The following is a 25,807-nucleotide window of genomic DNA, read 5'->3' on the forward strand; positions in this document are numbered from 1 at the left end:
GAAAGGCCCTTGGCTAACGACGGGACATCATTTAGTCAACAGCACGAGCTAGATCTCCTTGTTGGTTGCTACAAACCACCAGCTGACACTCCACCTGAGCTCCCATCCCATGAAAAGGCAGGGGCACCATGGTGGGCCCCACAGCAATCAGGGAGAGAGTTTGCTTAAACATGAGCAATACTTGGCTCCTGATGAGCCCTGGCCATGCAGAAGAATCCCTGAAACCGGATCCCCATGGGAGCCCGTCTTGGAAAAGCCCCCACAACACTCTGCTGAGTCTCATGAGCTGCAGCAAAGGTGACACGGTGTCACCTAGGCAGCTGTGGATTCTTGATGCCGTCCCTATTTTCCTCCCGTCCCCTTAGGCTGTACCTGGAAGCCAACTAGGTCTAAAGGGTTGTCCCCAACACACCCCCACCCGACTGCCTATGCAACTGCAGATGCTTCTCTGAGACCGGCTGAGCCCACACTGACTTTCCTGGACCACCTGTACAACAAGCTCCACACGGTGCACGTCAAAAGTGAGGAACTGCTTTATTGAACAGCTGAGGGAGCTGGAATAGTGAGTTTAGCTGAACTTCTTACACACCGCGCAGGCACAGTGACACCACCCATTCACCCTGTGCCCCCAAACGAGGGCAGCTTTGGCGGAGTTCAGTGTCAGGGGAGGAGCTGTTTACAGGGTTCAGTTGTAGCTCAAACAGTCCACCTAGCAGTGGCCTCCTTTGAAACTCCTCCTCACCCCTCCTGGGAGAGAACATCAACCCTCCTCTCTCTTTCCTTTAGAAAGTGCTATCTTTCTTTTCAGGCTGAAGGGTCTCCTACCTGTAAGAACTGGTTCCCCACATCCCTGCCCCGATCCATGACTATACCAGCAGTGCTTACAGAAACCACTCTCAGAATGAAAAGCACGGGACTCAGGCTAAAGCGCTCTCGTCACCGCAGACCAAAATCTGCAGACTTGGAGCTACCCATGATACCGTTGTTCAGGTTTCGTCTCTGACCACCTTCTGTAGGGTTCCAGTTTCAAACAGTGCTTTGTCAATTTTGGCAAGCCAGCGGTCCCTGCAGGTTGCAACAGCACGGACCGTTGCTCGCTTGTGGTGGCTGTCCTGGTAGTAGCAGCTGCTCCATCCGAGGAGAACCTCAAGTGGATGAATGGCTGTGTCCCACAAGGCAGCCCCTGTGGGGCAGGCAGTATGCCGCCAGCTTCTACTCCAGCACAGAGCACGTCCATCTCGAGTACAAGCTTGTAAAAAAATACTTTAACAGAGTAGACTGTACAGAGTAGGATTGCACACCGTATGTCACAATGCTGAAATATTTGTATAAATACTATACGAGTTGTGGAATGACATCAAGTACATTATCCAGGAAGAAAGCAAGAGGTCACTGAAAAGACAGGAAAGAAAGAAAAGACCAATATGGATGTCAGAGGAGACTCTGAAACTTCCTCTGGAGCATCAAGCAGCTAAAGCAAAAGGAAGAATTGATGAAGTAAAAGAGCTGAACAGAAGATTTCAAAGGGACCCTCGAGAAGACAAAGTATTATAATGACACGTGTAAAGAGCTGGAAATGGAAAACCAAAAGAGAAGAACACACTCGGCGTTTCTTGAGCTGAAATAACTGAAGAAAATATTCAAGCCTCGAGTTGCAATAGTGAAGGATTCCATGGGGAAAATATTAAACGACGCAGGAAGCATCAAAAGAAGATGTAAGGAATACACAGAGTCGTTATACCAAAAAGAATTAGTCAATGTTCAACCATATCAAGAGGTGGCATATGATCAGGAACCAATGGTACTGAAGGAAGAAGTCCAAGCTGCTCTGAAGGCATTGGCGAAAAACAAGGCTCTAGGAACTGATGGAATATCAACTGAGATGTTTCAATAAACAGATGGAGCGCTGGAGGTGCTCACTCGCCTATGCCAAGAAATATGGAAGACAGCTTCCTGGCCAACTGACTGAAACAGATCCATATTTAAGCCTATTCCCAAGAAAGGTGATCCAACTGAATGTGGAAAGTATAGAACAATATCATTAATATCACACGCAAGCAAAATTTTGCTGAAGATCATTCAAAAACAGCTGCAGCAGTATACCAACAGGGAACTGCCAGAAATTCAGGCTGCTTTCAGAAGAGGACATAGAACCAGGGATATCATTGCTGATGTCAGATGGATCCTGGCTGAAAGCAGAGAATACCAGAAGGATGTTTACCTGTGTTTTATTGACTATGCAAAGGCATTAGACTGTGTGGATCATAACAAACTATGGATAACACTGCGAAGAATGGGAATTCCAGAACACTTAATTGTGCTCATGAGGAATATTTACATACATCAAGAGGCAGTTGTTCGGTCAGAACAAGGGGATACTGATTGGTTTAAAGTCAGGAAAGGTGTGCATCAGGGTTGTATTCTTTCACCATACCTATTTAATCTGAATGCTGAACAAATAATCCGAGAAGCTGGGCTATATGAAGAAGAACGGGGCATCAGGATTGGAGGAAGACTCATTAACAACCTGCGTTATGCAGATGACACAACTTTGCTTGCCGAAAGTGAAGAGGACTTGAAGCACTTACTGATGAAGATGAAAGACCACAACCTTCAGTATCGATTACACCTCAACATAAAGAAAACAAAAATCCTCACAACTGGATCAATGAGCAACATCATGATAAAGGGAGAAAAGACTGAAGTTGTCAAGGATTTCATTTTACTTGGATCCACAATCAACAGCCATGGAAGTAGCTGTCAAGAAATCAAAAGACGCATTGCATTGGGCAAATCTGCTGCAAAGGACCTCTTCAAGGTGTTGGAGAGCAAAGATGTCACCCTGAAGACGAAGGTGTGCCTGACCCAAGCCATGGTATTTTCAATTACATCATATGCATGTGAAAGCTGGACAATGAATAAGGAAGACCTAAGGAGAGTTGACGCCTTTGAATTGTGGTCTTGGCGAAGAATATCGAATATACAATGGACTGCCAAAAGAACGAACAAATCTGTCTTGGAAGAAGTGCGGCCAGAATGCTCCTTAGAGGCAAGGATGGCAAGACTGGGTCTTACCTACTTTGGACATGTTGTCAGGAGGGACCAGTCCCTGGAGAAAGACATCATGCTTGGCAGAATACAGGGTCAGCGGAAAAGAGGAAGACCCTCAATGAGGTGGATTGATACAGTGGCTGCAACAATGAGCTCAAGCATAACGATTGTAAGGATGGCGCAGGACTGGGCAGTGTCTCATCCTGTTGTGCATAGGGTTGCTATGAGTCGGAACTGAATCAAAGGCACCTAACAACAACAACAACACATAGTATACAGCCATGGAGTCACTCCATGAGAAAGGGCTTGCCAAGGAGGCTTTAAGGAAAACCTGCCATCGTCCTGCCCCAAGAGCAAGGCCTTCCCGGGTAGGGCGCTGGGAGTGAGGCCCGCAAGGCATACAACCAGTGGACAACAGCGACACGTGGAGAGCTCCTACTGACTGTGCACGGCAGGAGAAGTCTGGGCCACACATCCTGGCAGACTTGCTTTCAAAGCACTGTGATCCTATTTAGCATTTCACCCAACAGACACGAAGCCCCCCTTCCTGGGCCTCAGCGTCCACCCCCAAGGGCAATGAGCCAGCTCCTCAGGCCCATGTGGAAGTCAGTTTCTCCTGCTCTCAAGGGCACACTCTCCGTCAAGCACGCTTACCCTGACACCCCCCACGCCACTTCGTACAGGCCCCTCCTCCTCTGTGGCATGTGGTGGGGAGTCACAGAGAGGCTTTGAATGCAAACAAGGCAGGAGATGACAGTCCCCGGGGGCCCAGCTCCAGTTTCAGCCCTGGGTGGAGGGTGCACACAAAGGCAGAGGGAGGGCGAGGAGTGTGTGTCCGATCCACCGACGTTCCCTCCCGGAAAGAAGGGCCTTTAATCTGGCATTTCGATATTTAGCTTGGGAGGAGGGAGCACATACTTTCCAGGGCTCTGTGTAATGACTACGCTGGCCTTCTTTCGAAACATAGGAGCACTTTTAGGAGGTTCCGGAACAGGGCTTTCTTCCATTTCTTCATTATCTTCGTGATGAAGGTCATATGAGATGTTTCCGTATTCTCTTAAAAATGGGAAAATTTCAAGCAGAAACTGACAGAAATCTTTGCAAATACCGAACCACCCTGAAAAATAAGAAAACACTTTTTCAAAAACTTGGTTCAAGTGAGTTTCACATACATTTTCTTTCCCAAACGTGAAGTTGCACAGCTTTGCGGTAATGCTTTATTCTGACGCCCCAGAAACAAAGACTGAACCCGGACTGAAAACCTGGAACTTGACCAGGCCCTCCAGGTGACCCTGAGGGTACACATAGTTGAGAACCTCAGCTCTAAACGAAAAAACCAAACCAAAGCCGTTGCCGTTGACTATATTCTGACTCATAGCCACCCTACAGGAGAGAGTAGAACTGTCCCATGGCGTGTCCAAGGAGCAACTGATAGATTCGAACTGCCAAGCTTTTGGTTCAGCACCCAAGCTCTTAACCAGGGCTCTAGCGAGGCTCAGATACCTGTGAGAACCTAGACGATGCTGTCATCCTCTTAATCGTCCCTGGTCCAACCCTCCCGTGGGGCATAGAATGTCATCCAATTAGAGGAATTTTGTCACTCCCGGGATGAGGGAGGCCGTCAGGCATGTGCTGGTCCAGGCCAGTGGGAGGCCTGGGCTCCAGGGGCCCCTCCAGCGACTTCTAGGAAGCCAGTGTTTCCTGCACCCAGCATAGGAATGGCAGTTCAGTGCTGGCCTTCCTGGCATACAGCCAACAAGGACAGCCAGGGCTGCAGTCTAGGGCCCTCCCCAGCTCCACCGCTCAGGCTTGCAGAAGGGCAGCCTCTGGGGGTGTGCGCAAAGGAGCCTCTGAGCCTAGCAAACAGGGGACCACACCTTGGGCGTGGTGAGGACAAAAATGCTAATTAAGTACCACTGACAAGACTAGGTTTAGGAGGGGCTGCTGGGCTGATTCTGGTATCCCTCAACTCTCTGCCCGACACTGCTAGAGAAGAGTGGTGCCAGCCAGTGGAGAGCAAGCCGATGGCGTGGCTTTTCGGTGAAGACCTGAGACCCGCCTTGGGCCCTGCCTTCCCAGGCAAGCACCTTCATTTGGAGCCCTCAGGTTCCTCCTTTCCTAGAGCGTGGGTGCACTCACGCACAACACGCACAAGGGCTTCCAAATGGTGTGTATATACAGCGGTTTCCTCCCTTCTGTCCAAAGGTTGTTGCCATGAGAGTGATCAGCGAAAGATGCAGTGGGACAAATATTGGTATACAAGAGAATGCGTGTGGCCGTCCAGTTTGTGACCAAGCAGGATCTAAAGAAAGAAACAGTCATGGTCATGCTGAGGCAACATCTGCAAGTGGTCAGAGGAAGCCTGCAGCCAGAGCCTCACTAGACACCCCCAGCAGGTCTCAGGGAGGGAAGTGAGCACTAGAGGAAAGAATGGCCACCCTCCCAGTGTCGGGGAGGGGCCGCCCAGCGTCACGTGCCTCTTCAGGACTAAGCAAGGGTAGTTTCTAAGGCCTGTGCTTCTCACGGGAGAGACCTCTTGGTGTTTGTTCTCAGGAGCAAACAGTGCTTGTTGCACCATTCGCCATAGAAGTAAAATACAAAATACAACTTTCCTTTTCAGAAAGTAGCAGCAGCCATAAATATGGGCACGTCCTGGCTAAAAAGGGGCCCTTCTCACGGCCGGTTCCCACCCCCAGACAGGACAGGCTGTTCTAAGTCTCCTGACGGTCTCTGTAGGCATCTCTGTGGGAGTTGGCACCCTGTGAGTTCAAGGGCTCGCCAGCTGCACCAGTGTCCAAGCTGCTGTTATAGGGAAGGGCGGGGCTCTGAATATGAAGACTGTTTCCTCAGAAAGCTCACCTCAAAAGTTAGAAGTGGCACGACGATGGTCATCCAGCTCAGGGCCATTGTTATGTGTGTCCTCCGCTGCTCCACGATCACATCCATGGAGCGCAGGAACAAGGCGGACCACAGGATGTAGTAGAGGACAACCAGGCACAGAAAGGACATGAGAATCCACAGGGGGACACACACAACCTGAGGGGAGGAGGAGAGGCATCTCTGCAGCTTCCACCACAGCAGATGGAGGCGTTGGCAAAGCCCTGCTGGGTCTCTCTAGTTAAGACAGTGCAAGACTAGACAGTGCAAGATGGAATAAGGACAGTCCTACCTCCCGGGACAGCTGCGGGGACAGCATAGTGTTTTTAGCACAGAACCTGCACTCGGAATGTTTTCCATGGGTCACTGTGGAGGTAGACAAGCCTTCCTCTGCCCCCACTCTTTGTCACTTATCCAGTCCTGTTAGCATCCTGGCTCCCTGAGGGCCCAGGGCAGAGCTGTCACCCTGTGGACAGAGACACTCTCTCGCCCTCTCTCTTCACAGGCAGCACTCTGCATCCTGCTCCAGCTACTTGGGAATATATCTGGGAACTCACTCCCCGGAAACGTCAGCTGCCGAGCTTTCTACAGACCCCTGCTAACTTTGCAGATAGATGCCGGGTGCCTGCGCTACCCCATCCATGTCTCCACGCCAGCGCAGGCTCTGTAACTTGCTGTGGGACCAGAAAGACCTTACTCCACCTCATACAGCCCGCAGGTAACAGTGGAGGCATCAGCTGGCCAGGGTCTTGCATGACCCCCCCCCACCTTGGACTACTTTCTCAGTTATTCATTTTTCCTTTATTCATTATCATACAGGGAAATTCACTTTTTTTCTTTTGTGTACAGTTCTATGACTTTTAACACAAATACAGATTCACGTAACCACTGCCACAGGATGGATACGGAACACTTCGATTGCCCCCACGCTAGCCGCCTTTACTGTTGCACGCTCTGCCCACCCATAACCCCTGGCAACTACTATCACTATGCTTTTGTCCTTTCTAGAATGTTATGTAAATGGAATCAAACAGCATGCAACTTTTTCGGACGGGTTTCTCTCAATCAGCATGCCTTTGAGCTTCATTCCCTTTGTGTGTATATGGACGCTGTATGTATGTGGACTCTGTGTGTATACAGACAGGTCCTTCCTTTATATTGCAGAGTGGTATTCAATGGTATGGATATACCTGTTTGCTTATCCATTCGCTGACTAGAGAGTATCCAGTTTGGAGCTATCACAAATAAAGCTGCTACAAACCTAAGTTTTCATTTCCCTAGGGTAAATACCCACCCACGTATCTGGCAGTTTGTCGTACTGTGTGAACTTGAGTGTTGCTGTGATGCTGACAGCTATGCCAGCGGTATTCAGGTACCAACAGGGTCACCCATGGCAGACAGGTGTCAGCTTTCAGACTAAGACAGACTAGGAAGAAGGAGCTGGCGGTCTACTTCTGAAAAGAATTAGCTAGCGGAAACCTTATGAATAGCAGCAGAACACTGTCTGATATAGTGCCGGAAGATGAGCCCCTCAGGTTGGAAGGCACTCAGAAGACGACGTGGGAAGAGCTGCCTCCTCAAAGAAGAGTCGACCTTAATGACATGAATGAAGTCAAGCTGTTGGGACCTTCATTTGCTGATGTGGCACGACTCAAAATGAGAAGAAACAGTTGCAAGCATCAATTAATGATTGGAACATGGAATGTAGAAAGTATGAATCTAGGAAAATAGGAATTCATCAAAGATGTAATGGAATGCATAAATATCAGTATCCTAGGTATTAGCTGAAATGGGCTAGTATTGGCCATTTTGAATCAGACAGTCATATGGTGTGTGTAATAAAAAAAAAATGGTGTACTATGCCAGAAATGACAACTTGAAGAGGAATACCATTGTATTCATCGTTAAAAAGAACATATCAAGATCTACCCTGAAGGAGAATGCTGTCACTGATAGGATAATATCCATACGCTGAATAGGTACGGTGAAAGGATACAACCTTGATGCACACCTTTCTGATTTTAAACCAGGCAGTATCCCCTTGTTCTGTTCGAATGACTTGTCTCTTGGTCTATGTACAGGTTCCACGTGAGCATACTTAAGTGTTGTGGAATTCCCATTCTTAGCAATCTTATCCATAATTTGTAATGATCGACGCAGTCGAATGCCTTTGTATAGTCAATAAAACACAGGTAAACATCTTTCTGGCATTCTCCGCTTTCAGCCAAGATCCATCTGACATCAGCAATGATATCCCTGGTTCCACGTGCTCTTCTGAATCTGGCTTGAATTTCTGGCTGTTCTGTGCAACCACTTTTCAATCATCAGAAAAATTTTACTTGCCCGTAATGTTAATGATATTATTCGATAATTTCCACATTTGGTTTAATCACCTTTCTTGGGAATAGGCATAAATATGGATCTCTTTCAGACGGGTGGCCAGGTAGCAGCCTTCTAAATTTCCTGGCATAGATGAGTGAGCACTTCCAGCCCTGCATTCATTTGTTGAAACATCTCAGTTGGTATTCCATCAGTACCTGGAACCAACTACCGATCCCTTCTTCGTTTCCAACTTTCACATTCCACTCACCAGTAATTATCAGTGCATCCTAATTGCATGTTTGATCAATTTCAGACTGCAGAAGTTGGTAAAAATCTTCCATTTCTTCATTTTGGCCTTAGAGGTTGGTGCGTAAACTTGAATAATAGTTGTATTACCTGGTCTTCCTTGTAGGCATATGGATACTATCCTATCACTGACAGCGTTGTACTTCAGGATAGATCTTGAAACGTTCTTTCTGACGAAGAATGCAACACCATTCCTCTTCATGTTGTCATTCCCAGCATAGCAGACTATATGATTGTCCAACTGAAAATGGCTAATATCAATCCATTTCAGTTCACTAACGCCTAGGATATCTATGTTTATGCTTTCCATTTCATTTTTTAAATTAACTTTTATTAAGCTTCAAGTGAACATTTACAATTCCAATCGGTCTGTCACATGTAAGTATACATACATCTTACTCCCTTCTCCCACTTGCTCTCCCCCTATTGAGTCAGCCCTTTCAGTCTCTCCTTTCGTGACAATTTTGCCAGCTTCCCTCTCTCTCTATCCTCCCATCCCCCCTCCAGTCAAGAGTTGCCAACACACTCTCCAGTGTCCACCTGATTTAATTAGCTCACTCTTCATCAGCATCTCTCTCTCACCGGCTGACCAGTCCCTTTCATGTCTGATGAGTTGTCTTCGGGGATGGTTCCTGTCCTGTGCCGACAGAAGGTCTGGGGAGCATTGCCGCCGGGATTCCTCTAGTCGCAGTCAGACCATTAAGTATAGTCTTTTTATGAGAATTTGGGGTCTGCATCCCACTGATCTCCTGCTCCCTCAGGAGTTGTCTGTTGTGCTCCCTAACAGGGCAGTCATCGATTGTGGCCGGGCACCAATTAGTTCTTCTGGTCTCAGGATGATGTAGGTCTCTGGTTCATGTGGCCCTTTCTGTCTCTTGGGCTCTTAGTTGTCGTGTGACCTTGGTGTTCTTCATTCTCCTTTGATCCAGGTGGGTTGAGACCAACTGATGCATCTTAGATGGCCGCTTGTTAGCATTTAAGACCCCAGACGCCACATTTCAAAGTGGGATGCAGAATGTTTTCATAATAGAATTATTTTGCCAGTTGACTTAGAAGTCCCCTCAAACCATGTTCCCCAGACCCCCGCCCCTGCTCCGCTGACCTTTGAAGCTTTCATTTTATCCCGGAAACCTCTTTGCTTTTAGTCCAGTCCAATTGGGCTGACCATCCTTGTATTGAGTGTTGTCTTTCCCTTCACCCAAAGCAGTTCTTATCTACTGATTGATCAATAAAAAACCCTCTCCCTCCCTCCCTCCCTCCCCGCCTCGTAACCACAAAAGTATGTGTTCTTCTCAGTTTTTTCTATTTCTCAAGATCTTATAATACTGATCTTATACAATATTTGTCCTTTTGCCTCTGACTCATTTCGCTCAGCATAATGCCTTCCAGGTTCCTCCATGTTATGAAATGTTTCACAGATTCGTCACTGTTCTTTATCGATGCGTAGCATTCCATTGTGTGAATATACCACAATTTATTTACCCATTCATCCGTTGACGGACACCTTGGTTGCTTCCAGCTTTTTGCTATTGTAAACAGAGCTGCAATAAACATGGGTGTGCATATATCTGTTTGTGTGAAGGCTCTTGTATCTCTAGGGTATATTCCGAGGAGTGGGATTTCTGGGTTGTATGGTAGTTCTATTTCTAACTGTTTAAGATAACGCCAGATGGATTTCCAAAGTGGTTGTACCATTTTACATTCCCACCAGCAGTGTATAAGAGTTCCAATCTCTCTGCAGCCTCTCCAGCATTTATTATGTTGTGTTTTTTGGATTAATGCCAGCCTTGTTGGAGTGAGATGGAATCTCATCGTAGTTTTAATTTGCATTTCTCTAATGGCTAATGATCGGGAGCATTTTCTCATGTATCTGTTGGCTGCCTGAATATCTTCTTTAGTGAAATGTGTGTTCATATTCTTTGCCCACTTCTTGATTGGGTTGTTTGTCTTTTTGTGGTTGAGTTTTGACAGAATCATGTAGATTTTAGAGATCAGGCGCTGGTCTGAGATGTAATAGCTGAAAATTCTTTCCCAGTCTGTAGGTGGTCTTTTTACTCTTTTGGTGAAGTCTTTAGAGGAGCATAGGTGTTTGATTTTTAGGAGCTCCCAGTTATCTGGTTTCTCTTCATCATTTTTGGTAATGTTTTGTATTCTGTTTATGCCCTGTATTAGGGCTCCTAGGGTTGTCCCTATTTTTTCTTCCCTGATCTTTATCGTTTCAGTCTTTATGTTTAGGTCTTTGATCCACTTGGAGTTAGTTTTTGTGCGTGGTGTGAGGTATGGGTCCTGTTTCATTTTTTTGCAAATGGATACCCAGTTATGCCAGCACCATATGTTAAAAAGACTATCTTTTCCCCAATTAACTGACACTGGTCCTTTGTCAAATATCAGCTGCTCATACATGGATGGATTTATATCTGGGTTCTCAATTCTGTCCCATTGGTCTATGTGCCTGTTGTTGTACCAGTACCAGGCTCTTTTGACTACTGTAGCTGTATAATAGGTTCTGAAATCAGGTAGAGTGAGGCCTCCCACTTTCTTCTTCTTTTTCAGTAATGCTTTGCTTATCTGGGGGTTCTTTCCCTTCCATATGAATTCGGTGATTTGTTTCTCTATCCCCTTAAAATATGACATTGGAATTTGGATCGGAAGTGCGTTATATGTATAGATGGCTTTTGGTACAATAGACATTTTTACTATGTTAAATCTTCCTATCCATGAGCAGGGTATGTTTTTCCACTTAAGTATGTCCTTTTGAGTTTCTTGTAGTAGAGCTTTGTAGTTTTCTTTGTATGGGTCTTTTACATCCTTGGTAAGATTTATTCCTAAGTATTTTATCTTCTTGGGGGCTACTGTGAATGGGATTGATTTGGTTATTTCCTCTTCGATGTTCTTTTTGTTGATGTTTGTTGAGTCGTTACGTTTCTCTTGGCTTTTATTTTGAGTTATGGAGTTGTGATACCTCTTTGTGGTTACCTTAATATTTACCCTTATTTTTCTAAATAAAACCTAACTTCTATTGTCCTATATCGCCTTGTATCCCTCTCCATATGGCAGTTCTATGCCACCTGTATTTAGTCCCTCTTTTTGATTTTTGTGATCTTTTACATATTGACTTCAATGATTCCCTGTTTTGAGCATTTTTTTTAATTAATATTAATTTGTTTTTGTGATTTTCCTATTTGAGTTGATATCAGGATGTTCTGTTCTGTGACCTTGTGTTGTGCTGGTATCTGATATTATTGGTTTTCTGACCAAACAATTTCCTTTAGTATTTCTTGTAGCTTTGGTTTGGTTTTTGCAAATTTTCTATGCTTGTGTTTATCTGTAAATATCTTAATTTCACCTTCATATTTCAGAGAGAGTTTTGCTGGATATATGATCCTTGGCTGGCAATTTTTCTCCTTCAGTGCTCTGTATATGTCATCCCATTGCCTTCTTGACTGCATGGTTTCTGCTGAGTAGTCTGAACTTATTGATTCTCCCTTGAAGGAGACCTTTCTTTTCTCCCTGGCTGCTTTTAAAATTTTCTCTTTATCTTTGGTTTTGGCAAGTTTGATGATAATATGTCTTGGTGTTTTTCTTTTTGGATCAGTCTTAAATGGGGTTTGATGAGTATCTTGGATAGATATCCTTTCGTCTTTCATGATGTCAGGGAAGTTTTCTGTCAGCAGATCTTCAACTATTTTCTCTGTGTTTTCTGTCCTCTCTCCCTGTTCTGGGACTCCAATCACACGCAAGTTATCCTTCTTGATAGAGTCCCACATGATTCTTAGGGTTTCTTCATTTTTTTTAATTCTTTTATCTGATTTTTTTCCAGCTATGTTGGTGTTAATTCCCTGGTCCTCCAGATTTCCCACTCTGCATTCTAATTGCTCGAGTCTGCTCCTCTGACTTCCTATTGCATTGTCTAATTCTGTAATTTTATTGTTAATCTTTTGGATTTCTGCATGCTGTCTCTCTATGGATTCTTGCAACTTGTTAATTTTTCCACTATGTTCTTGAATAATCTTTTTGAGTTCTTCAACTGTTTTATCAGTGTGTTCCTTGGCTTTTTCTGCAGTTTGCCTTATTTCATTTCCGAGGTCAACCCTGATGTCTTGAAGCATTCTGTAAATTAGTTTTTCATATTCTGTATCTGATAATTCCAGGATTGTATCTTCATTTGGGAAAGATTTTGATTCTTTTGTTTGGGGGGTTGTAGAAGCTGTCATGGTCTGCTTCTTCATGTGGTTTGATATTGACTGCTGTCTCCGAGCCATCACTAAAATATTTTAATTTAAATTAAAAATATAGTAGTGATTTATTCTATATTTGCTCACTGAGTCTTATCTTGTTTTGTTTTCTTTCAATATACGTGGATGGGCTAGTAGATTGTGCTGTCTTGTTTGTTGTAGCCCTTGACTTACTTATGACCTATTACCAGCTGGTTTGGGCTGTTGCCAGATATATATGCCTGAGTCTATTCACTATTCTTGAGTAGAATCTGATTTTGGGCCATCAAGTGTGTGCTGCACCGTAACACCTATCCACCTCGAGAAGTAGTGGTGATAGTTGTGTGCACCAGATTCTATTAGCAGCTGGGGTTCACACTCCGGGGGCAGGATGCTGACAGGCTTCCCCCAAGTGTCAGTGAGGTAGGTGTGTCTCTATTCCTATAGCAGCTTGGTGGGAGGGCTCTGCAGCTGTACCTTAGGCCCCCAATGCAAGTACCTCTACTGATTGGTAGGTGTCACCCTCCTTAGACCCCTAAGGCAAGAGGCTAGGTGGTCTGGGGGGAGCTTCAGCCCTCAGTTCCCTGTTGTGGGTCAGTTAGGGCTCTGTTGAATAAGCACAGATATCAGACCTGGGAAACTTGTTTTTCCAGTAAATCCGCTAAAAAACATGCAGTCAGATCCCTATCAGAACTGCCTTTGCATTATTATAGCCACCTTGTTCCCTGTAAGGATGAAAGCCCGAGATTTGGATCATATATGCTTGGCTGGAGCTGGTTCTGTGTTTTTAGTCCAATTAGGGAAGGATTTTTGGTCCCTGGGTTTTTTGTGGTTGCTTCTCTCAGGCTGGAAGAATGGGTTAGGAAAAGACCCAAAAAAAAAAAAAAAAAAAGGGAAAAGCAAAGCCGCGGAGCCGGAGCCGTTCTCCCTCTGGCTCAGGAAATTCCAATGTTAATGAAGCCGCCTGGGAAGGGTGGGGGAGGGCTCAGGAGAGGGTACACCCCATAATAAAGCCAAAGTTGCTTATCTTGCTTGGGATGACTATTTCATCTGAGATTCCCGAGGGGCGTGTCGCCTATGTGTGCTGGCTGTGTGGAGATTGTCCCCGAGGGTCTGGCCCGCTGAAGCCGTGGTCAGATCCTCCACTGCCAGTCCAAAGCCCAGCGTCAAGGTTCCCCTGCTGGGACGCTGCACTCCCAGCTCCAAAATCAGTCGCTGCCTCCCGGGGACTTCTCCTCCCGCCAGCCGCGTCACCGCGCTGCCCCCATGGACCGGCTGGGCCCCCTCCCGGGGTTAGTTCAGGGGAGTAGGGCTGTACCCTTTTTTGCGCCGTGACCGGATGCTGTGTTCAGCCCCCCTGTGCCCAGTCCAAAGCCCGGCGCCAAGGTTCCCCGGCTGGGACGCTGCACTCCCGGCTCCAAAACCAGTCACTGCCTCCCGGGGACTTCTCCTCCCACCAGCCGCGTTGCCAGGCCGCCCACGCAGACCGCCTGGGCCCCCTCCTGGGGTCAGTTCAGGGGGGTAGGGCTGTGCCCCGTGTTTGCGCCGTCACAAGATGTTGTGTTCAGGTCCCCTGGGCCCAGTCCTAAGCCCGGCGCCAAGGTTACCTGACTGGGACACTGGCTCCAGGCTCCGAAAACAGTCGGGGCTTCTCCGTAGTTGTTCGTTCTCCGTCTCTGTCAGTCAGGTCAACTCTTTAAATCTGTGTTTGTTGTTCAGGGTTCGTAGATTGTCATGTATGTGATCGATTCACTTGTTTTTCCGAGCCTTTATTGCAAGAGGGATCCGAGGTAGCATCTACCTAGTCAGCCATCTTGGCCCCCCCACTGTATATAAGTTTTTATGTGAGAGACTGACTTGATTTGTAAACTTTCACTTGCAGCACAAGAAAAATTATTTTAAAAAGTGATCTTAAAAAAATAATCCTAAAAATGTCACTTTCAAAAACAAATACGAAACCATTGAAAAAAAAAAGAAAACTACAAGACACTCCTGCAAGAAACCAAAAGAGACCTACATAAGTGGAAAAACATACTTTGCTCAGAGATAGGAAGACTCAACACTGTGATAATGTCTATTCTACCAAAAGCCATCTACAGATACAACGCAACCCCAATCCAAATTTCAGTGGCATTTTTTAATGAGATGGAGAAACAAGTCACCAACTTCATATGGAAAGGGTAGAGTCCCTGGATAAGTAAAGCATTACTGAAAAAGAAGAACAAAGTGGGAGGCCTCGCACTACCTGATTTTAGAAACTATTATACCACTATGATAGTCAAAACAGCCTGGTACTGGTACAACAACAGATACACAGACCAGTGGATCAGAATTGGGAATCCAGATGTAAATTCATCTACATAGGAGCAGGTGATATTTGACAAAGCCTAAAGTCAGTTAAATGGGGAAAAGACAGTCTCTTTAACAAATGGTGCTGGCATAACTGGATATCCATCTGCAAAAAATGAGACAAGATCCATACCTCACACCATGCACAAAAACTAACTCAAAATGGATCAGAGACCTAAATACAAAATCTAAAATGATAAAGATCACGGCAGAAAAAATGGGGACAATGAGAGGAGCCCTAATACACGGCATAAACAGTATACAATGCACTACTAAGAATGCACAAACACCAGAAGAGAAACTAGATAACCGGGAGCTCCTAAAAATCAAACGCTTATGCTTGTCAAAAGAATTCGCCAAAGGAGTAAAAAGCCAATCTACAGCCTGGGAAAAATTTTTTTGCTACAACAAATCTAACTGATGCCTGATCTCTAAAATCTACACGATACTGCAAAACCTCAATGATAAAAAGACAAAAGGCCAATTAAAAAATGGGCAAAGGATATGAACAGGCACTTCACCAAAGAAGACATTCAAGTGGGTAACAGATACATGAGGAAATAAACACTCTAGATCATTAGGCATTAGAGAAATGCAAATCAAAGCTACAGTGAGATAGCTTCTCACCCCAACAAGGCTAGCTTAATCCAAAAAACACAAAATAATAAATGTTGGAGAGGCTGTGGAGAGACTGTAATACTTATACACTGCTGGCGGGAATATCAAATGGTACAACCACTTCGGAAATCAATTTGGCACTTCCATAAAAAGCTAGAAATACTCCTGTCTGGAGTCGAGATGAGAAGACAGAGAGGGACAGGAGCTAACTGAATGGATATGGGGGAAAACAGGCTGGAGAGGAGGAGTGTGCTGTCTAACTAGGGGAAGAGCAGCTAGGAGTACATAGTAAGGCGTATATAATTTTGTGTACAAGAGACTGACTTGCTTTGTAAACTTTCACTAAAGCGCAATTTTAAAAAATTCAACTTAAAGACAAAAAAGCTAGAAATAGAACTACCATACGATTCAGCAATCTCCCTCCTTCAAATATATCCTAGAGAAATAAGAGCCCTCACACAAATATATATATGCATACTCATGTTCATTGCAGCACTGTTTACAATAGCAAAAAGGTGGAAACAACCTAGGTGCCCATCAATGGAAGAATGGATAAACAAATTATGGTATATCTACACAATGGAATACCGTGCAATGATAGAGAACAACGATGAATCCGTGAAACATCTCCTAACATGGATGAATCTGGAAGGCATTATGCTGAGTGAAATTAGTCAGTCATAAAAGGACAAATATTGCATGAAACCACTATTATAAGAACTCAAGAAAAGGTTTAAACACAGAAGAAAACATTCTTTGATGGTTAGGAGAGGGGGAGGGTGGAAGAGAGGTATTCACTAACTAGACAGTAGAGAAGAAAATATGAGCCCAAGAGACAGAAAGGGCCACATAAACCAGAGACTCCATCAGCCTGAGACCAGAAGAACTAGATGGTGCCCGGCTACCACCAATAACTGCCCTTGACAGGGAACACAACAGAGAGTCCCTCACGAAGCAGGAGAAAAGTACAGTGCAGAACTCAAGTTCTAGTAAACAGACCAGACTTAATGGACTGACTGAGACTGGAGGGACCCGAGAGGTCCTGGCCCCTGGACTCTCTGTAGCCCAAAACTAAAACCATTCCTGAAGCCAACTCTTCAGACAAAGATTAGACGGGAGTATAAGACTTGAAATGATACTGGTGAGGAGTGTGCTCCTTAGCTCAAGTAGATGCCAAGCCAAGCGAATCCAGTGCCGTTGAGTGGATTCCGACTCACAGCGACCCTATAGGACAGAGTAGAATTGCCCCATAGAGTTTTCAAGGAGCGCCTGGCGGATTCGAACTGCCGACCCTTTGGTTAGCAGCCGTAGCACGTAACCACTAGGCCACCAGGGTTTCCTCAAGTAGATAGGTGAGACTAAATGGGCAGCTCCTGTCCGGAGGCAAGATGAGAAGGCAGAGGGGGACAGGAGCTGGCTGAATGGACACGGGAAATACAGGGCGGAGAGGAGGAATGTGCTGTCACATTGTAGGGAGAGCAACTAGGGTCATATAACCACGTGAGTGTAAGCTTTTGTATGAGAAACTGATGGGAATTGTAAGCTTTCACTTTAAGCAAAAAAAAAAAAAAATCCCCTGAAGTCTCCTGAAAACCAACTGCTAAGTTGTCTTCAAACCAACAGTTTAGCTTAAATAGTAAAGAATGTCTGCCTTGGGCATTGTGCTCTTTTAAGAACTACCTACATGGGATCAAACTGACAGCAGGAACTCCAAAGATTAGGCAGGAAACTCAGGGGGCAGTGAGTTTATGTTAATGGGGGAGGAACAACTCAGAAAAGGAGGGTGAGAATGTTTCTAGAACTTGAAGAATGCATTCAGTCTCACTGAATAGCACATGCAGAAACTGTTGAAATGGTGTATTTTCACTGTGTATATTCTCAACAGGAAACCCTGTCACATTTGTCCTTCACACAGTGATTGTAGTACTGGAACAAAAAGTATATTTGTGGCTCGTCTCAGGTCAGCTAGCACTATATCAACCCCAGCTTTTAGGGGGATCAAATCTGACTTTACAGGTAACTTCATGGTTGAACAGCCGCTCTCTTGCCACTCCATCCCTGAGAAGAAGACATTCATGATTGTCTTGAGGTCCTTGATGCTGTTAATTCAAGTCAACGCAATCTGCAAGATGAACCCCTGTTCAATCAAGACGATAACTCGTTCACTAATGGTAGCAGTTTTGTGCAAAAGGGAGTCTGGCGTGCAGGGTATGTGACTGCCTCTTTATCAGCTTTTATTGAAAGCAAACCCTTACCAGTGGGCACTTCGGCCCAGAAGGCCGAGCTCGTTGCCATGATAAGAGCCTTGGAACTGGCAAAAGGGAAGAGAATCACCAGACACACTGACTCTAATTTTGTATTCGAATCTCTGCATGCACATGGAGCCTTATGGAAAGAAAGGGTCTCCTGAACGTCGGAGGCAAAATTATTAAGTATGGAACCGAACTGTCACAACTTTTGGACACGGTCCTAAAACCCCAAGAAGTGGCAGTAGTGTACTGCCGAGCTCACCAAAAAGGAAATACCACAATAAGACAAGGAAACCATGCAGCCAACTGGAAAGTTAAGCGAGTGGCTGCTAGTGCCCGGCCAATTTGTGCTCTCCTTCCAACCAGCTCCACACCAGACAAACCCCCGCCCCAATATACTCAAGAAGGTCTACACAGAGCCCAAGACTGGGGTGCAACCCAAGACAGTCAGGCCTGGAAACACACCCCTGACAGTAAGATTTTTATTCATGCCAATCAAGTCTTTAATTTGAGTTTTCATTTACATCAGGCTTTGAGTAATTTCACCATTTTTATACAAATAAAGAAAGAGTTACAGTATTCTGATATTTATACTTGGGGGCCTGTTACAAGATTCAGAGACAGAGAGATGTATACTCTTCAGCTTTCCTTGGTAACGAATGCCTCTAACTGTGTGATGCTCTCGAGATGTCAAATGAATTGTGTTGATTTAGGAAGAAACAACCATAGGAATTGTGGTTTCATCGACAGCGTGACATATGCCACTACTCATGTGAAGCTCCCTTCAGGTTGGTTCCTACTCTGCAGAAGTACTGCTTAACCTTATATCCCTGCTAATGCCTACCAATGGGCCCTGTTTAGTGGGGCATTTGGCTATGATCTTGCCTCTCAAGAGATTCCTCCAAAATAGGGTCACTAGAGATCTTGTCCTACATGCAACCTGTAATGATAATCGATGCTTGTTAAGTGAAGTTGAAAACATCTCCTATACTGCAATCTTGGTTTGTTTCCCAGGTTTAAAGGTTGGGGCTTATCAAGAAATAGAACATCTAGCTTACCTCAGTACAAAATCACTGAATGCCACATCACAAGCCATAGATGCTGTCATGGATTGAACTGTGTCCCCCCAAAATATGTGTCAACCTGGCTAGGCCATGATTCCCAGTACTGTGTGGTTGTCTTCTGTTTTGTAATTGATGTAATGTTCCTATATGTTGTAAATCCTAATCTCTGTCTGTGGTTAATGAGGCAAGACTGAATTCCCTTGAAGAAGATTGGGGTGGGATGTAACACCCTTGCTCAGGTCACATCCCTGATCCAATGGAAAGAGAGTTTCCATGGGGTGTGGCCTGCACCACCTTTTATCTTACAAGAGATAAAAGCAAGAAAGGGAGCAGAGAGGAAGGACCTCATATCATCAAGAAAGAAGCACCAAGAGCAGAGCACGTCCTTTGTAACAGGGGTTCCTGCACAGAGGAGCTCCTAATACAGGGGAAGACTGGCAAGAAGGACCTTCCTCCAGAGCTGACAGAGAGAGAAAGCCTTCCCCTGGAGCTGACACCCTGAATTTGGGACTTTTAGCCTACTTCACTGTCAAGAAATAAATTTCTCTTTGTTAAAACCATCCACTTTTGGTATTTCTGTGACAGCAGCACTAGATGACCAAGACAGATGCTATTAGCCAGGAACTAGGACAGGCCAGAGAAGTTGTTTTAGAAAATAGATCTACTTTAGATTTCTTGCTTCTATGATACAACGACACTTGTCAAGAATTCAAAGGAATATGTTGTTTTAACTTTATGGATAACTCCGAACTCATTGAATGAAAGGTGAATTGTGCAAAAGATGAGCTAGAAAAAGTAAAGATTCGTGAAGGATTTGATTTTTCTTGGCTAACCTCTTGGCTGCCTGATCTTACCTGGCTAAAAGCCATATTCATTAGTGGAACTGGACTGGTCGCTATAGGCCTGTTAATCTGTTGCTGTCTCCAATTCATACCTGTATGTGGGATGTACCCATTGCTGTCAAGTAGATTCTACTCAAAGCGACCCTATAGGAGAGAGTAGAACCCTCCCACAGAATTTCCAAGGAGCGCCTCGTGGGTTCGAACTACTGACCTCTTGGTTAACAGCCATAACACTTAACCACTACACCACCTGGGTTTCTGCCAACATGTTACTATGGTCTAATTGTAGCTAGTGTCTTTTTTTGGCTTTTTTTTTCTTTGTGGTAAATACATAGGTAAGAAAACATTTGAAAATTCAACATTTTTTACATGCACAGTCTATTGACTTGAACCGTGTTCATCATGTTGTCCAACCATCACCATCATCTGTTTCCAAATGTTTCCATCACCCTTAGCAGAAGCTCAGTGCCCCCAAGCCATGAGTCTCCCTCCCCGCCTACCTCCCACCTGCCCGCCCTGGTAACCACTAACAAACTTGGGTCTCTATATATTGGCCTAGTCTCGGTATTTTCTATACGTGGGATCATAAGATACCCGTCCCTTTGTGACCGCCTTATTTCACTCAGCATAACGCTTTCAAGGTTCATCCATGTTGTAGCATGTATCAGGAGCAACAAAAGACAAAACTGAGAAATAGGACCTCATCAAAATTAAAAATATTTGTTCATCAAAGTACTTTATCAACCAAATGAAGACAACCTACAGTCTGGAAGAAAATCTGGGGGACCCACATACCTGATAAGGGTTTAATAGCTAATGCCTTTTTATACACAGAGCAGGCCTCTTTCCTCAGCCTTCTGCAAGAATTCATTTGTGTGGATTCTAGGTGGGTGAGAGAACATGCCCTTGTTCTCTTGTCTTGCCTTCACCCACCATCCTCTTCCCAAGGTGACATTTCCAGAGCCATTTCCCGAATGCTGCCACAGTCCAGGCCATCCGTGAGCCCTCCCGAGGAAACCACATCATACCTTCTTTCTACAGGTCAGTCAGTGGCAGTCAGGGAGCCACACGGGACAAATCACCTCTCTGGTGGGGTCCTGGCAGGATTTCACCCCAACACCCTCCATCCCCCACCTTCCACTCTCCACAGTGCATTTTAAAGTCAGGAGCAAAAACTGGAAAACTCAGCACAAGCCAGGAAAAAGACGCAGCCTTAAGGTTCCTCCAAAGGAAAAGACCCCTTTCCAGATCACCAACGACAGGCACCCACTGCTGGGAAGATCTTCTCTTCTGGAGCAGGCTGCCCCTGAGCCACTGGGAGCCTGCCTCTTGCTCATCAACACACCCCTGGGGTAGACACACAGCCTGACCCCCCGACAAATGACTGACTCAACAACCAAGTGAAATCGGTGAAGTTTTCTCAGGAAGAGAACCAACGGATTGCCTTAAAAATATATGCTTACAATGAAAACCAAGTTTAGGCATTGGCCTGATGCCCACAAAACACAGTCCAGACTCCTTAGGGTGGCCTTTAGGAAACGGAGCCCCCTGAGTGTCCTAGCCTCACCTCCCACGACCTCCCTCCAGCCATGAAACCTTCTTCAGTTGCCTGAAGGTATCTGACCCTTTCAGCCTGCACTTCCCTCACCTTCCATCTAACGAAATTCTTTTTACCTTCAAGACTCAGCTCGAATGCCCGTTGCCCTCAGTAATGCCTCCCCTCCTCTGGGCTCCTTACCCAGGGTGAGCGGTTCCTGCCTCTTCACGCTTACCTGCCTCAGTCAGCCTCATTTTAGACTCTGAGGTTTAGATTTCTGCCTGTAAGACACCAGCCCTATGAGTGACACGGAGAGGAGTGTGTACCTTTGAAGAGCCTCTTACATGACAGGAGAGACAGTGGTGTCCACTTTGCAAGATGATGCTCTTGTCCTCAGATGTGCTCTCTCCCTTCCGGCTGGGTTTTCGCTGATGATAATAGACCATGGTGATGCCCAGGTAACAATGCCCTGGAAACAAATCCCCTTCAGAGCCGAGGCATTGTCTGATGAACAAAACAGGTCAAGCACCGCCCACGAAGTGGGCTACAGGATGAAGTGGCTGTTCTGCCTACCTCAGAGAAGATGCCGGGGCCTTCACCTCCATTGCTCAGCCCACACCCTCTGGACACCCATTCTGGGTATAAGGTCATTCATTCCGTTAATACAGATGGGGCAGCCTACTGTGGGCCAGGCACTACAAGGGCCTCACCATCTGTGCCCAAGGCGGCCCCCATAGAGGGTGGCCCTTGCCTTCTGGGGGGCTGGTAGAGACTTTGTCAGGTTGGCATCTTGGCCAGAAGACACACCCTGCCCAAGCCTGCTCCCTTCCTTTTCCTTTAACAGATATTACTCCCAGTAAGGCTTTGGCTCTCCTAACTCTCTCTCAGGGTTGGCTTCCCGGAGCACTCAGCCCAAGACAGTTGGTTCTGGAGTGGTCCAAGAACACAGGAGGGAAGATGGGGTCTTGGTACAGGTTCACTCACCGCCTGCCCAGCTGGTAAGGAGGATCCCATCCCTGGAGGAAGCAGTGTGCAGAAAGCCCCGGACACAGGGTGGCAGCCTAGTGGTTGGAGTTTTCAGGTTAGAACTTCAAGTCTGCTGGCAGGTTGAGGAGATCCAGGCCTATGGAATGTATAGGAGTGACATTGGTATGCGGTGACTCAGCAAACTCTGTCTCAGCGTCAACTTCAGGAGAACCCCCTATGCTAGGGTTTCTGAGAGAGGGTGTCTCTGGAGAATGCAATACATGGCAGAATGAGCTGCAGAGCTAGGGAGATGTCTTCCAAGAACCTTTCAGACTAGGGGGTATTCCTTTGCATTGACTGTAACAAGAGCAGATAGGCAAGCAGCAGGAAAGAGACTGGGGCCCGGAGGACACCACTGTGTGTATGGAATGGAAACCAAGACAGAGTTTCAACCTGGACATTTTCACAGGGCGCTATGGATTGAACTGTCCCCCCAATATGTGTTGGAATCCTCACCCCTGTACCTGTGGATGTGATCCTTTTGGAAATAGGATTTTCTTCCTTATGCTGAAAGGCAGCCCTGGTGGTACAGTGGTTCAAATGCTTGGCTGCTAACCAAAAGGTTGTCGGTTAGAACCCGCCAGCCACTCCGCGGGAGAAAGACACGGCAGTCGGCTTCCATAAAGATTTACAGCCTTGGAAACCCTATGGGACAGTTCTACTCTGTCCTAAAGCATTGCTATAAGTTGGAATTAACTCAGTAGCAGTGGCGGGGGGGGGGTCCTAAATCTAATCACTTCTGAGGACTACAAAGAGCAGAATGGACAACAGTATCACATATATCGGGGAACACAGGTGCCACGTGAGGATGGTCTACAAGCCATGGAACCCAGGAAGGCCCAGGACTACTGACAATGAAGGAATCGACATGGCCGTGACCGTGATTTGGAATTTAGCCTCCAGAGCTGTGAGAAAATAAATTCCCATTTTTTAAAGCCCCCGACTTGTGCTATTTCTATTACAGCAGCACTAGGAAACTAAGACACAGGAGTAGCCAGATGCCCCCCTCCCCAACACAAGTGAAGCGACTTCCCCTGGGACCACCCCGTGCGGCAGCCAACTGGCAGGACAGCCAATGGCAGCCACCACACTGGGGCTCTCCCTGCCTAGGACCCAAGTTCAGACATTCCCCATTCAGCTATGTCCTCCCGCTTCTCAGCTGACATGTGAGATGGACGAGCTGGGCGGCTTAGAACAGGGAGCCCCCACATACTCCACCCACAGCTTCCTCCAAGTAAAGCCATCTACTGTGGGTCTCCAGCCCATTAGGAAAGTCCTAGCTCTCCAAACAACAGGGTGGGGGAGTGGGAGCAACAGTGCCCACCCTTCAGAGGACCCTCAGAACATAACCGGAAACCTCCATGAGGAGGTTCAGGATCTCCAGGCAGAAGCTGGTAACACTAGTGGGGCTGGGGCCCGAGGGGGAATTATGGGAGGTGGGCCTGGTGATTGTTAAGGCCCGCTGAAGCCCTAAGGCCTCACATCCCGGGTAAAAGGCCCTCTCTGCCCCTCACCTCATCCCAGCCTTCCTGTTTCCTCGAGCTGCTCCAAGGACAGAGCAGGTGCCTCTCACTGGAAAAGAAGACAAAGGGTCCTCTGTTGAGGCAGCCAGCATTTACTAAGCAACGACTCTATCCCCGGCACCTGACTTAAAGAGTACTGAGCAAGACACAATCCTCACCCTCGAGGGGCTCAGTGACCCCCAGCCACAGGCCCTTAGAGAACTACTCCAGGCCTGCATGATGATGGACGCTAACCGAGAAAGGAACAACATGCCAGGAGAGCTCGGAGGCAAAAGGGCCTGATGCTTTGGGGGGTGGGGCACAGAGTGTGCTGCCACAGTCAGGCCTTGAAGGAGGACTGGAGTTTGCTGGAGAGGAGGAGGCAGCCACCCAGGCTGTGAACAGCAGGGCCAAGCAGGGACTGGGGAAAGACTATAAGGATCCCTCCATCCCCTCCCCCTACCAAAAAAAAAAAAAAACACTACCAGGGGTTTGGGCCTCAAACAGAAGTCTTGCCAAGGTTTCAAAAGGGGACTGGTGAGGACAGATTTGACTTTACGAACTGAACTGGAGGAGGGAGGAGGCCTGCTCTGAGGGAGGACAGACAGGAGGCCACAGGCCAGGTAAGAGCTCCTGTCCTGTAAGAACATGCTGAGGCCTGACTTTAGGAGGGAGCAGTGGGGATGCAGGACAGAAGCACGTGTTTTCACCAGGTATCTCAGAGGCCAGGACAGACCGCTTGGTTAGAGGGCAGGAGCAAAGCAGGGCGCCTGGAGTGGTCCGGGCAGCCCTAGCGACATGCAGAGGAGGGAGAGCAGGTCTGATGGGGCAGTTGGAATGTTCTGGTCCTGTTGGGTCTGAGGGGCATCAGGACACCCAAAGAGAGCGGGTTTTCCTCCTTGATGCAGACGCTCCTGGGGACCCCACCGACAGTGGCTTCCAGGAAGGAAGCCGGCCCCGGGGGACTCGGCCCTGTGATGAAGGACCAGCCTAGAGGTCCCCAGACCCCAGGCCAGTTCGCATCCCTCTCCCTGCCTCGATGCCCTCTAGGTCCACAAGGGCGGCTGGGCTAGGTCGCTGAGGACCCCGGGGGCTGTCCGTTGGGCTTTTGCCTGGAGTGCAAGCACGAGCTGCACGCTCAGATCGTAAGGGCTAAAAGGGTACCACCTGTCTGGGCTTCTGACCCTGAAAGAACCACCAGAGCACAGACTCCTGCAGTACAGCTTGGTCCTATCATCCTGCCCTGCTCCTCTCGCAGCTCCGCCCCTCAGCGCCGTCGCACAGCCCCGCACCGAAGCCCCGCCCACAGTCCCTCCCTGAAGCACCACCCCGCAGCCCAGCACCGAAGCCCCGCCCACAGACCCATCCTACAGCCCCGCCCTGAGGTCCCGCCCACAGCCCCTCCCCAAAGCGCAATCCCGCAGCCGCGGCACCGCGGCCCCGCCCGCAGCCCCGCCCCCGCGGCCCCGCCCCACCGCAACACCTTAGCTCCTCCTGGACCGCGGCCCCTGCTCTCCCTCAGCAGACGTCCGTGCCACAGCTCCTCCTCCCCACAGCCGCGCCCCACTCGTCCACCACCCCTGCCCCACAGAAACATCACAACTCCTCCTCCTCCTCATGGCCGCGCTGCCTGGTGGCTCCCTTATTCACGTCCTACAGCCCCGCCCGGAAGGAACGTTAGGGCTCAACCGCAACAGTCGCGCCCCGCCCCTCCCGCATACATGCCGCACAGCTCCGTCCTGCTCCTGCCTCAGCCCCGCAGCTACCTCAGAGCTCCTCTCCTCACAGCCACGCCCTGCTTCTCCTGCAGCCCCGCGCCACTGCTCTTAGAGTCCCGACCCAAACAGCCG

At 47.2% G+C, this 25,807-nt stretch overlaps 1 pseudogene; it reads right to left on the minus strand.

The window, feature by feature from the left end:
* Positions 1-509: 509 nt before the first annotated feature.
* Positions 510-23,963, minus strand: LOC100668017 (transmembrane protein 185A-like; annotated as a pseudogene).
* Positions 23,964-25,807: the final 1,844 nt, after the last annotated feature.

The sequence above is a fragment of the Loxodonta africana genome, chromosome X (genome assembly GCF_030014295.1).
Source record: "Loxodonta africana isolate mLoxAfr1 chromosome X, mLoxAfr1.hap2, whole genome shotgun sequence".
Lineage (NCBI taxonomy): Eukaryota > Metazoa > Chordata > Mammalia > Proboscidea > Elephantidae > Loxodonta > Loxodonta africana.